Source organism: Camelus ferus, chromosome 11 (assembly GCF_009834535.1).
Source record: "Camelus ferus isolate YT-003-E chromosome 11, BCGSAC_Cfer_1.0, whole genome shotgun sequence".
NCBI lineage: Eukaryota > Metazoa > Chordata > Mammalia > Artiodactyla > Camelidae > Camelus > Camelus ferus.
In genome coordinates, this window is record NC_045706.1 from 16,566,027 (window position 1) to 16,579,742 (window position 13,716).

The window sequence follows — 13,716 nt, forward strand, 5'->3', positions numbered from 1 at the left end:
ACTATAAATTGGGAAGAAAGAATCCTCTGTAATTATCTTTTTAGGAAACAGAGATGGGATAAAGTATGTAGGAATCAAAGTGCTAGGCCCACTGACCGAGGGAACCGAGCTCTGCACCTCTGGGAACCAAGCACAGATCTCTTTTGTTCCAAAGCATCGTGGGATGAGACAACGTGGCTTCCCCCATCAACCACCACGGACTAGTAACTTGCAGGCATAAGAAGCTCCTAGAAGAGAGCGGAGCTGGAGAAGCAAAGGGGAGAACAGCGCGCCCTCTCCAGCAGCCACAGTCCCTACCAATCTCCGTAAGTGGGTTTTAACCTCCAACTTTGCTACTCCAGCCAATCAAGCACTTTGCACAAAGTGGGTAGGCCTGTAACCATGGCAGCGGTTTCCAGCTGATGATCACCATTGCCTGGAACACCACATCTCTGTCTCTCTCTCCCTCTGAGGCCAATGGAGAAATAGAAGGAGCTGAGCTCAGCAGAGAATAGTTAGGTCCCACAGGGGTAGGCCGTGTGCCTGTAAGTGTGAGGGCCCAGACCAGCGTGAAGTGCTCCCGATCTGGGAATTCAGACAGCATAAGTTTAACCCCCTGTGCTTTCACTCTGCAAATGCAAGTCTGTAGAGTTCACTTTTAATTAAAATTTTCACTTTTCTTCCTTGTTGCAAAGACATGAAGATAAAAAATGCGAAAATTAAGCAAAGAGAGGAAAAAAACACCTGTAACTCCTGTCACCCAGAATCCATTGGAAAGGGTGGTCTTAAAGATGATGGTATAGACTTGAATCTCTTGACTTGGATGGCATTATTATAAGACGATACATATGTATTTTAACAGAGGTACTGGGGATTGAACCCAGGACCAGATGCAAGCTAAGCATGTGCTCTACCCTCACCAGAATCCTAGTCTTGAGATCCTGACTTAAGCAATGACACACCCATTTAGAGCGCTCCTTTACTGAGTTCCTACTAAGTGTGATAAAGGATAACTATGTAGGTCTAGGGTATCATTTCTTTGAGATGCAATTAGACCATTCTCTTTAAGGAAAACCTTTCAAATCAATATCATTAGTTCACTCACTAACTTGTTGATGTTCATGAACTAACTTGTTGATTGTTTGGACTTGGTGCTGTTGTACACGGACTCATCACTCACTCTAATGTTGCCTACCTCACAGAACAGTGAGGATTAAATAAGGTCATGCCTAGAAAGTGCTGGACACAGTCACTGATCAACATATGGGAGTGAACATTTTCGTTGTGGTGCTTATAAGGCTCTACTTTCTTTTTGGCATGAATTAGTAACTAATTCCGTTCTTCAGATAAGCTAAGCTCCTTCTGGCCTTGGGTCTTTGAGACATGCTGATCCCTTGGCCTGGAGTGCCACCTGCAATCCCACCTCGCACCCCCAACAGTGCTCTTTCCACAGGAGGCTTCCTCTGATCTCTCCAGACTCAGCCCAGAGCCCACCTCCTCCGAGGGGCCTTTGTTGACTTCTCCATGTGGAGCTGCCCCCCGACCCCACGTTAATATCACAGTTTCTTTTCCCCCTTCATAATTAGAATCTTGAATGATCTCTTCACTCTCTTCACTTGTATATTGTCTGTCTGACTGTCGGCTTCCTGAGAACGAGGGCCCTCTCTTTTGCTCACTGCTGTATCCTGTGCTTAGCACATTGCCTGGCACCTGTTTGGAGCTCAGATAAATAGAATTCAATTTATCTCACTTAAAAAAATCAATCGCTATTTCATTTGTGTGTCCTGAAAATCCATGCTGACATGTTTAGACGGAAGAAAAACACCACGGCCCGCTTCTTGCCCCCCCTGCCCCAAAGCAGACAGTCTGAACGTGCCCGATTCCAGGTCCTCTGCCAGCTCCTCTGACCTGATGATGAGTCACTAGCCAGACCTGCTGCTGTGAGTCAATTAAATGAAGAAACTAGAGCATAGACGTGGTCTCAGACTCTTTCAATTTGTACTTGGGGAAAGAGCCACAGCGAAGACTTCAGTTCTGCAGGGCAAAATCTGCCCATGTGTATATTCCCGGCATGGTTTGAGAAGTATATGCTCAGGGAACAGCTTAGGCATTCCTGTTTCCTAGGAAAGCATGCTCAAGGAAAGAAAAAGCTCATGTCTCATTTGCAGAGGCTTCAGGCTAGACTTTAAAACATGTGCGTGCGTGTGCATGTGCACAGAGGTGTGCATGTGACAATGTCCTGTTGGCTGACTGTTTTCTCTTTTAGTTATCATCTTAATCTGCAGCTAAGAAGATGCCAAAATGATTCTGCTGGCTGCAGAGAACCTGGGACTCCACACTGGGGAATTCGTCTTCATCATTTTGCAGCAGTTGGAGGTGGGTGCCGATGGCCCCTAAATGGCCCCCGCAGTAAGAGGTAATAGGTACAAAGCACTGGCAACATGCCGGATGCATTAGCTCACTGAATACTCACTACAAGCCTAGAGGGCAGCCAATCGTGTGTCCTCATCTAAAGATCGGATTCTGAGGCTGAGCTGAAAGCACTTAATCAGAGTTCCTTTGTATAGTTACTGAGAGGGGAGCCAGGCCTTGAACCAGGCTGCTGGCTCTGGAGTCTGGCCCTCTGTAGTCAATGTCAGCAAATACCAGTTGAGGAAGAACTGTCACTCATGCAGGGTAGCTGAGACCTCCCCAAAGGCTCTCAAACACAAATAGCTCTTACTTCCTTTTCTTCCACAGCCACCTTAGTTTGAGCCCCAACAAAGGCCTGGAGAGGCCCACACACTGGTTCAATGAGGCAACTTGCAGGTGGTTTGGTTCTTTCCAGAATGACAGGGATGGCTGAAATGTACTAGGTACCTCCTATGAGTACCGAGTGATACACTGTACATACACCCATGTGCTAGATTTTCCCAGCAGCCCGAAGAGGCAGACAGTCCATGCAGTATCTACATGCATCACTGTAGTCGATATTTCCAACAGCCTTGTAAGGTAGAGATTATCAGCATTCCAACTTACAGATGAAAAAATTGAGGCTTAGATAAATAAGGAACCTCACCCAAGATCTCAGAATCCCTAAGTGACACAGCTGGTCTTCCAAACTGGGTCTTTTGGACTCTGGGATGGGGCCCTTTGCCCCAGAGGTGCTGCCTTGTGGAGTGTGTACTGGGTCCTGGGCCTCACTGTGAGCACGTGATATACTAAAATCCATTTCAGCTCACACCACCCTGTGGGGAGATGCTTTTATTTTCCTCGCTTTGCAGATGAGGAAACTGAGGCCCTGAGACGTAAAATGATTTGCCCAAAACCACACAACTAGTATGAGGGAGACTTAGCAGTCAAATCAGGAGGGCTGGCCTTAGTGTCTATACATTTAACCACCACACTACACCAGCAGGCTTCTAAAAAAAAAAAAGCCCCTTGCATTAGTCATGGACACACTGCATAATTTTTCCAGCAGTTTTATCTTTTTAAAAGGAACTTGTTTTATAGGATCCTGAAAAACAGGAATGGGGCAAAAGGGAGGACAGGAAGATGCATAATAACGTTCCAGCATAATAACTTTTATCACAAAGGGTTCCAGACGGCCAAAAGTGTCTCAGTGGCCCAAGTGGGCAACCAGTTGGAATTCTAATCCTATACCAGACTTTCCAGGACACCCTCCTACCTTCCCTGTTCATTGCTGTCTACCCTTCCTCTTCACGTGTCCTCTCACCTCTGTCTTCAGACAGATGAGAAGGATGAGAAGGAGTGACAGTGGAAACCCTTCCTACTCCCTCATCACTTTCTCCCCAAACCCTGATGATCAAGTATCAACTGGCCGATAGTGCAGAAAAAATATAGGACTACAAATAGACCACACCATGTCCAGGCAATGGAATTCGTGCTGCTTTAAATTCATTCCCTAAGATGTTCTCAGTATAGGCTTAAGTTGAGACAATCAAGCTGCACAACAGCATCATCGTGCGGTACCCTTTACAAAAAGCACACTCACTCAGACACCCCTCTTTGCACGTCTAGAACATTCAGATACCTCTCAGAGCAAACAGGAGGCAGCAACCGGGAGACTGGGGCAGATCTTACTGTCTTTCACATGTGTACACACAATGAGGGGGTATTACTTTCATAACAGTAATAACATAGGTAATAATGATAATAAAAAAAAAATAAAACCACCTAAGCCACAAGCAGAAAATGGAGAATCGATAATCCTAAGTTTTTCAGGTTTCTGCCATCCATTGTTAAAAGGTAAGTTTCCTGCATCTTAGCTGCTTAATGCCCCAGGTAAGCTTTTCTTATTGATGACTGACTTTTTGGATTTCCTTTCCCATTGCTTCCACGCTAAGGAAAAAAACACAGACTTGGCCTGGCACGCCTTCCAGAGCCATTGTATTTCCAAGGGTTAGAATGTAGAAATTCAAATTCAATGTTGTTTTGACAAAGTTCCCTTGTTCAGGGTATGTCCTACAGAACGGCTACCTTTATTTCATTACTTTTCAGGACGGATTTTGGAAGGAAGTATTGACAGACCAGAAGGTGACGCACTTCCCCACAGTCTATGAGGCAGTGTTTATCACAGCCAGCTCCTATGGAGAAGGCCCTGGAGATGAAAGCTTCCGAGAGCAAGTCTACTGAAGGCTGAGGGAGCTGCCCTTCCACAGCCCCATCTCCACAGAGGAAGAGGTCTGACAGGGGTCCTCCTGAACATGTGTCCTCCCCGCTTCCTTGAGGATATCTGTGTTTGGCCTTTACTTTTTCCCTCTTATTTCTCCTCTTCTTCTTCCACTCCCCACACTCCTAACACACACACAGAGGTCTGGTGAGGTCCTGTAAATCTGCACCAAGTCCACAAAGAGGACAGAGGTTATTAGATGAGAAGTCAGGTGGCCTTTAGAGTCAGACACCCGGGCTTCCATTCTAGTTCTGCTGTTTACAAAGTGTGGGACCTTGGGGGTGATTTGTTTAACCACCCTCCATCTCAGACTCTTTACCCAAAAACTGAGACTAATAATGACATCTGCCTTCCAGGCTGTGGTTTTGAATATCTAATAACACAGTACGTGGAAGGAACAGAACAGATAATGGTGGGCACTCAGACCATGACAATTTCCTTTCCCAGCTGGAACCAAGAACCAGAATGGAATAGTCAGAGGAGCAGAGCTGGGGCAGGTAGAGGCAAGCAGATGGTCTGGGATGGGGAGAAGGCAGCCAGGAGAGAGATGATCAGCCAGTGGTGGTTCTAGTATGTGTGGGATGATGGGGCAAAGTGTCTGATTCCCACAGAAAATTTTTTTATAGACAGACCATTGGTCAGAGCTGGAGCTACTTTCAGAATGGGGCCAAGCTGAGCCTGAAGGTGACAGGCCATTGATGACAGGGATTCCATTAGGAATGAGGTGGCCAATTGTGGGTCCCAACACATAAGAAGAGATGATCCATCAATGAATATCTGGGGAGTCATCTACTAGGTGTCCCTTCTGTACCAGGTTCCAAGGAGGGAACAGTGCTTAGCACTTAGTAGGCACTTGCATTTGTGTTGATTAAATGAAGTTTTGAAGACCTACTATGTGCTGGGTGGTGCACTAGGTACCATACCTATTCTTCCTCATTGAACTATCTTTATAATCACCACAACAGTGGCTTTATCCCCATCTTATAAATGACTGAGCTGAGATTCAGAGTGTTTCTGAAATATACACCCAAGTCTCACAGTGAGTAAGCAGCAGGGCCAGCCTGGCTCCAAAATCTACCTTCTTTCAATTAAGCCATATTTCCTCCTGCTTATGGCCTAAAAAGCTGTTCCTGACCCAAAGGATCATGTAATCTAATCGATAAAATGAGACATAAAGAGGAAAAGTGCAGACTGTGTTATCTAGGTTTAATAGCACAGGCCCAGACAGGTGAAGGGCCCTCCTTTCTCTGTGGAATGATGGAGAACGTGTGTTATGTTACACTATTAAGAGGATGGAGAAAGAGTCCGTCTAACTGAGCCCAGACTGCGACGTAGGAGGCCGTGGGCCTTTTAAAATCTGCTTTTGCTTCCCTCATCGAAGGTGAGCCGCTACTCTGCCTACCTTTGTGATGCGGTCCTGCTGTATGCTCAGACGGTGAAGGAGATGATAAAGGCCGGAAGGGATTTCCGTGATTGGCGGCAGCTGGTCCTCACTCTGAAAGGCTCCAATCAGACTGCCTTTCGGGGTAAGTGGTTTGACGACGGTGGGTTTTCAGAACTCAGGCCGGCTGCTTCAGTCTGTGGGGCTTGGAGATGCTGGGCATGTGATCACAGAATTCCTCTTGCTCATGGAGATTCTGGTCTTCCGGAAGGGGTGGTTGAGGTGAAACCTCCCAGCTGCTCTTCCTGCTCTGTCCAGAAGGCTACCCACACCAGGTGGGGGGTGGGGGGCCTCTAGGGTACCTTTTCCCCCACCCTGAAAAGTCTGTCCTACAGTTCCTTTCAAACTGAATCCACCAAAAATAAAACTCAAGAAGGTGAGATCGGCCTCCGGAGGTCCCTGCCATGATCCTTTCTCAACCTGCATTCTCCCTGAGGCAATGCTGGGCCTGAGCTGGGACCATCAGCCTCTAAAGATGGGGCTGGTCCTATTTTATTTTTCTTGTCGGGGTGAGCAGAGACTTGGAAGCAAACTGTTTTGAAATCACCCCGGGAGCTGGCCAAGAGCTATCAGCTTGCTGTACTTCAGCTTTCTATTTTGTAAGACAGAGATAATATCTCCTGTCATATCTAATGATAGTAAATAATAAAAAGCAGCATTTGCAGAGGGCTTACCTTATACCAAGCTCCGTGCCAAGAGATTCTGTGTGCTCTCATTTAATCCTCACACTACCCATGAGGTGGTGCTATTACTAGTTGTAATATACCATAGAGGTGGTGAACTCAGGGTAGAAAGGTTATGTACTCGCCCAAGGTCACAAAATTACTAGATGCTGGAGGCCGAATTCCAAACAAGGGCTGCCTTTTTCCAGGGCTCTTATTCTTCCCCGCTGTGTAACACTGAGGAGTAATTAATAGTCAAGTGCTTGGCATATAGTACGTGCTCATTAAACAGCAACTATTTATCTTTTCTTTGGCTTTTCATTCTCTTAAACTTTGTCCTAAAATGTAAAGAGGACAGCCAAGTCCTGCTCTTTGGGGCGTTCATAGGGTCAGCTCACAATGACCCCACCCATACCTTTTCCAAGTGCAAATGTTAACCTGCTTTTCTCCCTTCTTTTCTTCCTGACCCTGAAGCGTTTGCTGAAAAAGAGGAGGAGGTGCGGGAGTCCGCCTCCCCGCTCTCAGTTTCATTCCCTCTGCCACGTCTACTTCCTTGTTCTATCCTGGTTTTTGCATTCGCTGCGCTGCCGCCGCCCCTGCGCAAACTCAAGCCCCACGTCCGGGACGCCAGTGCGCGTGCGCACAGCGAGGCCGCGAGCGGTGCTGGGAAGAACACGGGCTTGAGGTCCTCTGGGAACTCAGGGCAGCTTGCGCTTTGGAGCCCTGCTTGTTAAGAGTGAGAGATGGTGCCTCCCCCGCAGGGTCCACTGGATGTGACGTGTGAAGTCACTGCATCCCGCAGTGCCCGGTGCTTACGAATGGTAATTTTGTGTCCTGTCCTCAGTGGGAACAAATGGTCAATGAGTCCTATGTCGGACCTCGGGTCCTAGTCTGGGGTGTGGGACCTGCAGTGCGTTACTCTTCCGTGATCTCCGATGCGTCCTTCGTGCATGGGATAGGGCACATTCCGAGCAAGACTGGGGAACGCACCCGGGCCAGGCCTGAGCGCCGAGCCGAGCACAAACTAAGACCGGGAAGGAAGGGCCCGCGCTGAGAACAAAGCTTGCAACCTAGTGCTCGGGGCTCCGCAGCGCGGGGAGGACGCGAGGTGAGGAGAACGGTACGGGCTGGGAGGAGGGGCAGCCCCACCCAAGTGCTGCCATGTCCTTTGGCCTTCTTTTGTCACATCCGATTTTCCCAGGGAAGCATAAATCTTGGGTTTTATGTGAAATTAGGTGGAAACTACTTAACCTTTCTTTCTTTCTTTTTTTTTTTTTAATGCCGAATGAGCCTCCTGGGTAGAGGCCTAAACAAAATACATCCGCCTGCCCAATGTGGCCCTTGAGCCCCACCAGGGCACCACTTCTGCACTCTCTCTTTTTCTCACTCTCCTTCCTGACCATCGTCTGTCAGATTCCCTGAAATGACAAAAACCTCACTGCCGGCTTTCAGTGGCTGCCAGGGAGGGAGATCTGCAAATATCAATCCGCAGGCTGCTGTTTTGATCCACGAGTCCTTCTCTGTCCTCACCGTGACCAATCTCCTCTCCAGGAATCACCGGCCCGTGTTTGTGGATCCCCGGGGAGAAAGGCGCATGGATTACTCGGTCTATGCCCTACAGAAATCCTGAAGTGGGTCCCTTTTGCTTCCTCTTCAGTACCACAGCTCTCAGGAAGCTGTCAGGTATGGCAGGGCCTTTCCCTGAGTTTAGCTCGTGCTAGGGGAAGAGCCCTGGGAGGAGAGGGAGGGCTGGGGTCCTGCTGGGAGGCCGGTGTGAGATCCAGCTACTAAAGTCCACCACGAGTTGTCTGGTGCTTTCTGAACTCATAAAGATGGACTTTGGGCTTTCAAGGGTATCCTGCTCTTGATTGTGGGTGTGGCTTGGCCATTTCAGATAACAGTTTTAATAGCACCCTTGCCTGCACCTCCACGTGGGCCTGGGCCTCCTCTGATGCTCCAGCTGGACTGGTACTACAGCTCTAGGGTCTCCTGGAGAGGTCCTGGCCAGGGGGGTGATGGAACAGGGTGCCCCTTCAGGGTAAGATTCATGATCCGTGAAACCAACTCACTCAGGTAGCCTGACTCCAAAATAGAACCATGGGGATATCAGGACCTGGATGCCATCCTGGGCTCCCAGTACCTAGAAATTCTGGGGGGGCAGGGGGGATCTGTTTCTGTTCTCTCAGCTGTAAATCAGTGAGCAAATACACAGGAACTTCAACCTTAATTCAGTTTCTTCTTGCCTCCCACTGCCACCACTCACAGTCCAGATTTGATCTGACACTCCTCTCTCCTACTCTTACAGAACTTTAATGTCCCCAAATGGGTTGGCCCAAGAAGTCAACCAACCGTTACAAACTCAGTACTGTAAGTACAGGCATTCTCCATCCAGACCGTTGTGGTCTGTGAAGTGTCACCGTGCTTTGTGACACCACATCAAACATGGGACAAAATCCTAGCAACATTGGGGAATTGATGCATCATCTTTTAAATCAATCAATCCATGGTTTAAATCAAACAACAGAGTCAGCTATGCCACCTAGCAACAAAAATCTGCTCTTCCATGAATTGCACTACCTGGGGGCTGGGTTTGAAGAGTCTAGGTGAGGTGGGAAAACTGGGTAGGTCAGCAGATGTTTGAATTAAGAGACCAAGGCCTGCTTTTCGCAAATATGTGCTTCAGTTGCCTGAAGTAGAGACAAGTAGAATAAATCAAGTGGGGACTGACCTTTCATTGTTTTCTTCTCCTTTTTTTTTTTTTTTAAGACTCACAAGGAACTTCTTCACTGTTACTTGGCGCCGTGGCTCCCTTCCTAAAGACAAACCTGGCTGTGTATTTTCCAATGAACTCTATGAAACTGAGCCTGCTATTACAGGTCAGTATGGCCACCTAGAGAAGGCAGCCGGAAAGGATTCTCTCCAGCAGGGCTTCACAGCAGCGGCAGCAACATTGGCCTTTCGGGCTGATAACCTTTGCGTGTGAAGGAGGGCAAGTCAGGGGCTGTCCTGTGTGTATTAGAAGGCCTAGCTGCATCTCTGGTCTCCATCCACTGGAGGCCAGCAGCCCTCTCTAGCTGTAACAACCCAAACGTCTCCAGACATTGTCAGATATCCTCTGGAGAGACAACATCACCCACCTCCCCTGTTGAGAAGCTCTGCTCTAGAGAAAACTGGCTAGTGAGATTTGAGTCTCAGGAACTTCATTTCTAAGGAGATAGAGTGTGGGCAAGGAAGTGTCGCCCGGTGGTTCAGAGCCCAGGCCTGGAGTTAGGTGGATCATCACTGAGAACAAGTGATGTAAGAGAGTAAATGTGAGGTCTGTTGAGTGGAAGTGGTGATGGTATTAGAAGTCTTCTTTTTCTTGCTCTACTGTGGAGGTTTCTATGTAAGAAGGAGGTGAGTGTGGTTGCCATGGGAACCAGAGGGGTGGTCAGGAAAGGATTCCTGGCAGAGACAGCTTGGAGCAGACTCTGTATGTCCTAACTCAGACCTGTGTCTGGGCAGCCTTTGAGTCATCCGTTTGGCAGGGCTGGGCTGGGGCCCTAGTGTGCTCAGTTCTGCTCAGGCAGGCCTGAGTAATAATGTCTCCGCCCTCCAGGTGTGACTGCTGTGATTTTCCCGCTAACCCTCGGGATTACTGTCCTGGGAGCTGTCATCATAGGTCTGATGTTAAGGATAAAGAGGGGAACATTGCAGAGGCAAAGGAAGGACATTTGGTGGCAAATCAATTATGATGATGTCACCATTCTGCCCTGGAGCAAGGTGAGGCCACACCCGGCCCAGACGTTCACCTTCCTGCTCACTGCTGCTGATTTGTGGAAGAGGTCTCATCTGGGAGTTGGTGAGAGCGGAGGCTGACTCATTTATAAAGTGAGCTAATGGAGAGTCCAGAGCCCTGAGTTCTGGTTCTAAACCACATTCACTCCCTTAATCTACCAATAACTAAGACAATATCCATTTGCTCAACACACATGTGTGGAGCAAGGCCCAGCATAATGTCAGGCAGGACAAATGAATGCCTTCCAAGAGAGGTAAGCACTCTGGAAGGTGTCTACAAGGTGAGGCAGAAGCCCTGCAGGTGGAGGGATTAAATGTCGCAGCATCGTGAAGGCTTCAGAGAGGTGACACTGAGGAGAGTGGGCTTGCTAGTGGTGACCGGGAGAGAAGCAATGCAGGGTATACCAAGGTGTGGGCTGCTCAGGGCTTTAAGGCTTGGAGCACATGCAATAAGCATGACATTATTCAGTAAGTATACAAAGTTTACATCACTCCAGAAAATACAGCCATGACTATCTTCTGCGCAGATTTTAGCTTGAAATTGTGAAGTGTTTTTTCTTCCTTTCCTTTTTTCTTTCTCGCTTTGTTGTGGCCATTGACATTAAACCGTGTAATCTTTGTAAGCATATATTGATCATTCTGGACCACTTATTGCCTTACCAGAAAAGTTAGTAAGAATTGTTCCTTACAGTAGAAAGATAGACCTGGGTTTCTACGCTTTCGTAAGAGCTCTTTGTTCCTGGGGAGAGGTGGAGGGAAGGGTTGAATTTTACTTTCCTCTCAAGTGATTAAAAACACACAACCGAAATAAATTTTATTTCAAAGTTCTGCAACTTTAGAATTTTAGACAGTACGTGCTCAGGAATACATGCTACTCAAGATGTTAAGAGAAAAACAAAATATGCAGCTTAACTATTGAATCAATATCTGTGTACTTGAACAAGTGTATGACTCTTAAATATCTCAGAGCAAAAGAAAAGTGCCCTAGTATGTTTTTGTTTGTTAGAAAAGTGCTCAAGTTAGACCAAGGTATACAGGCTTGTTCTAAAGACATTTAGATTAATTGCAAGGATCAAGAAAGCATTGTGGGTCAAAACCAAACATTTCTCTCATGTTATATATATTTTATTCCTGTCATATTGGCTTTATTTTCAAATTTTAGTTTGTAGTATTAGTTTTATTTTATTAGTATTCTTGAGTAAATGAATTATGAGTAAATGAATCATGACTTTCAAAAAAAAAAAAGGTGGTTGGGCAGGTACCATGTCAAGGAGGCTTCAACATGCTATGACCAGGAGATTGGGGTTCATTTATTAGTCATTTTCAAGTGAGTCATTTTCAAGTGTCCCTGAAGATTCTGGGGCTGACTGATCTGGTCTTGGTTGAATGATGGATCGAGGAAGAGGGGTAGTGGGGAGGAATGCTGGGTCTTCCATCTTCCTCTTCAGCCAAAGCAGCTCAGTTTCTTGGTTAGGGTTCCAGGTAAGACTCTCCCTGAAAAACGGTGTTCCTCTGTCTAAAACACATTCTCTAAGTGTTGGGGAGGCACTGGGGGTTTTAAACAGAGAGGTCCCCTCCCTAGATGCTCATTTAGGAAAACGACTCTGACATCATGAAGTTGAGTGCCAGGCTAGAACTTGAATGTGGACAGCCTGACCCCAGCGTCTTAACTACAGCATCGTCCATGGTGGTTCAGGCACAAGAGTGGTCCGTATAGCAGTTAAGCACTCACACTGGGTGTGAGAGATCAGACTTTGAGTCCTGACTCTCATTTATTAACTGTTACTCAGCTGGGTGTTGATTTTTCTCATCTGTGAAAGGCACCATGTCTTCAGCCCTCGGCTTGGTCATGCTACCGAGAACAACCAAATCACGTCCTGTTTTACAGCTGGCCCAGAGAGGCACGCCTATGTCTACAGAGAACAGTAGCCGCTCGGCTAGCGGGATGATTTCTGGAGACTTGAGCTCCTTTGTCAAGAGCCAGCAGAGGGAAGAGCTGTTTCATGCCCCACTAGGACTTCACCAGGTACTTCTGAGGACAAAGAGGCAGCATGTAGATCTTAGTGTGTGCCTCTATCCTGTCCCCTGCATATCCTTTCTGTCAAGCGAAGTATTCTGAATAGGGGGACATCTTTGGTAAAAGCCAAGGCAGTTTAGTGACTCTGGACTGTTGCTTCTCAAACTGTAATGTGCATATGAGTCACCTGGGACACTTGACAAAATGCAAATTCTGGCTCAGTAGGTCTGGGGTGTGGCCGGAGATTCTGCATTTTCCCTAGCAAATTCCCAGTTGATTCCTACACAGGCTTCCAGATTAGACTCAGCTCTGTCCAACAGAACATTTTATAAAGATGAAAATATTCCAAATCTATGCAGTGCGATATGATAGATACTACCATCATGTGACTGTTAATCGTTAGCATGATGGGGAACTGAATTTTTGATTTTACATAATTTAAATTAATTTAAATTCCATTGGCCCCATGGGGCTAGGGGCCCACCTTCTTGCACAGTGCAGTCGGAGAGCATAGATCATTTCATCCTTGGTGCTTTAGCACCGATGAGGCAGTCACGGGAATTGATGCTTCTGCAGTATAAAGAGTGACAGCTGCCGAAATCTGCCGCATAATTCCTGCCTGCCCCTTCTCACCCTCCCTTCCACATCCCAGACCACTATGGCTGCCTGTGCCTGGCACTCCTTCAGGAGTTCAAGACCCCAGAAGAAAAATTATGTAAAGAAAAAAAAATTCTGTGTTTATTCTTTGAATTGGCAGTCCTGGAGAGTAGGGGCAGAAAGCTCCAAGCAAAGGGAAGACTTGTTCCTTGCTCTAAATTGGATTTAGCGAAGATTGGAGCCACATCATTCCCTATGCAACTGAACTTATTTTTATAATTGTTTACTTGAGTTTTTAAGCAACAAAAAATCTCCTTGGATATTATCACCCATAGAACCCTAAGGACCTTCATTCATGCAAAATTGTATGTTGTGGTTAACTAGCCAGGTAAAGATGGAAGCCAACAATCCACAATGTATCACTATTGGTAATCTTCCTAAAATATTTACCCTCCTCTCCATCAAACACAATCACCAGGTTCTCACCTCCTGTATGATAGCATCCAAACCCTTTAACTAGGAACACAAAGACTCTCCTGCTTCGTCCTAATCTACTTTTAGAAACTTTTTC

At 46.9% G+C, this 13,716-nt stretch overlaps 1 pseudogene; it reads left to right on the top strand.

Moving 5' to 3' along the window:
* Positions 1–13,716, top strand: part of LOC102515678 — a 38,157-nt pseudogene that overhangs the window by 57 nt on the left and 24,384 nt on the right.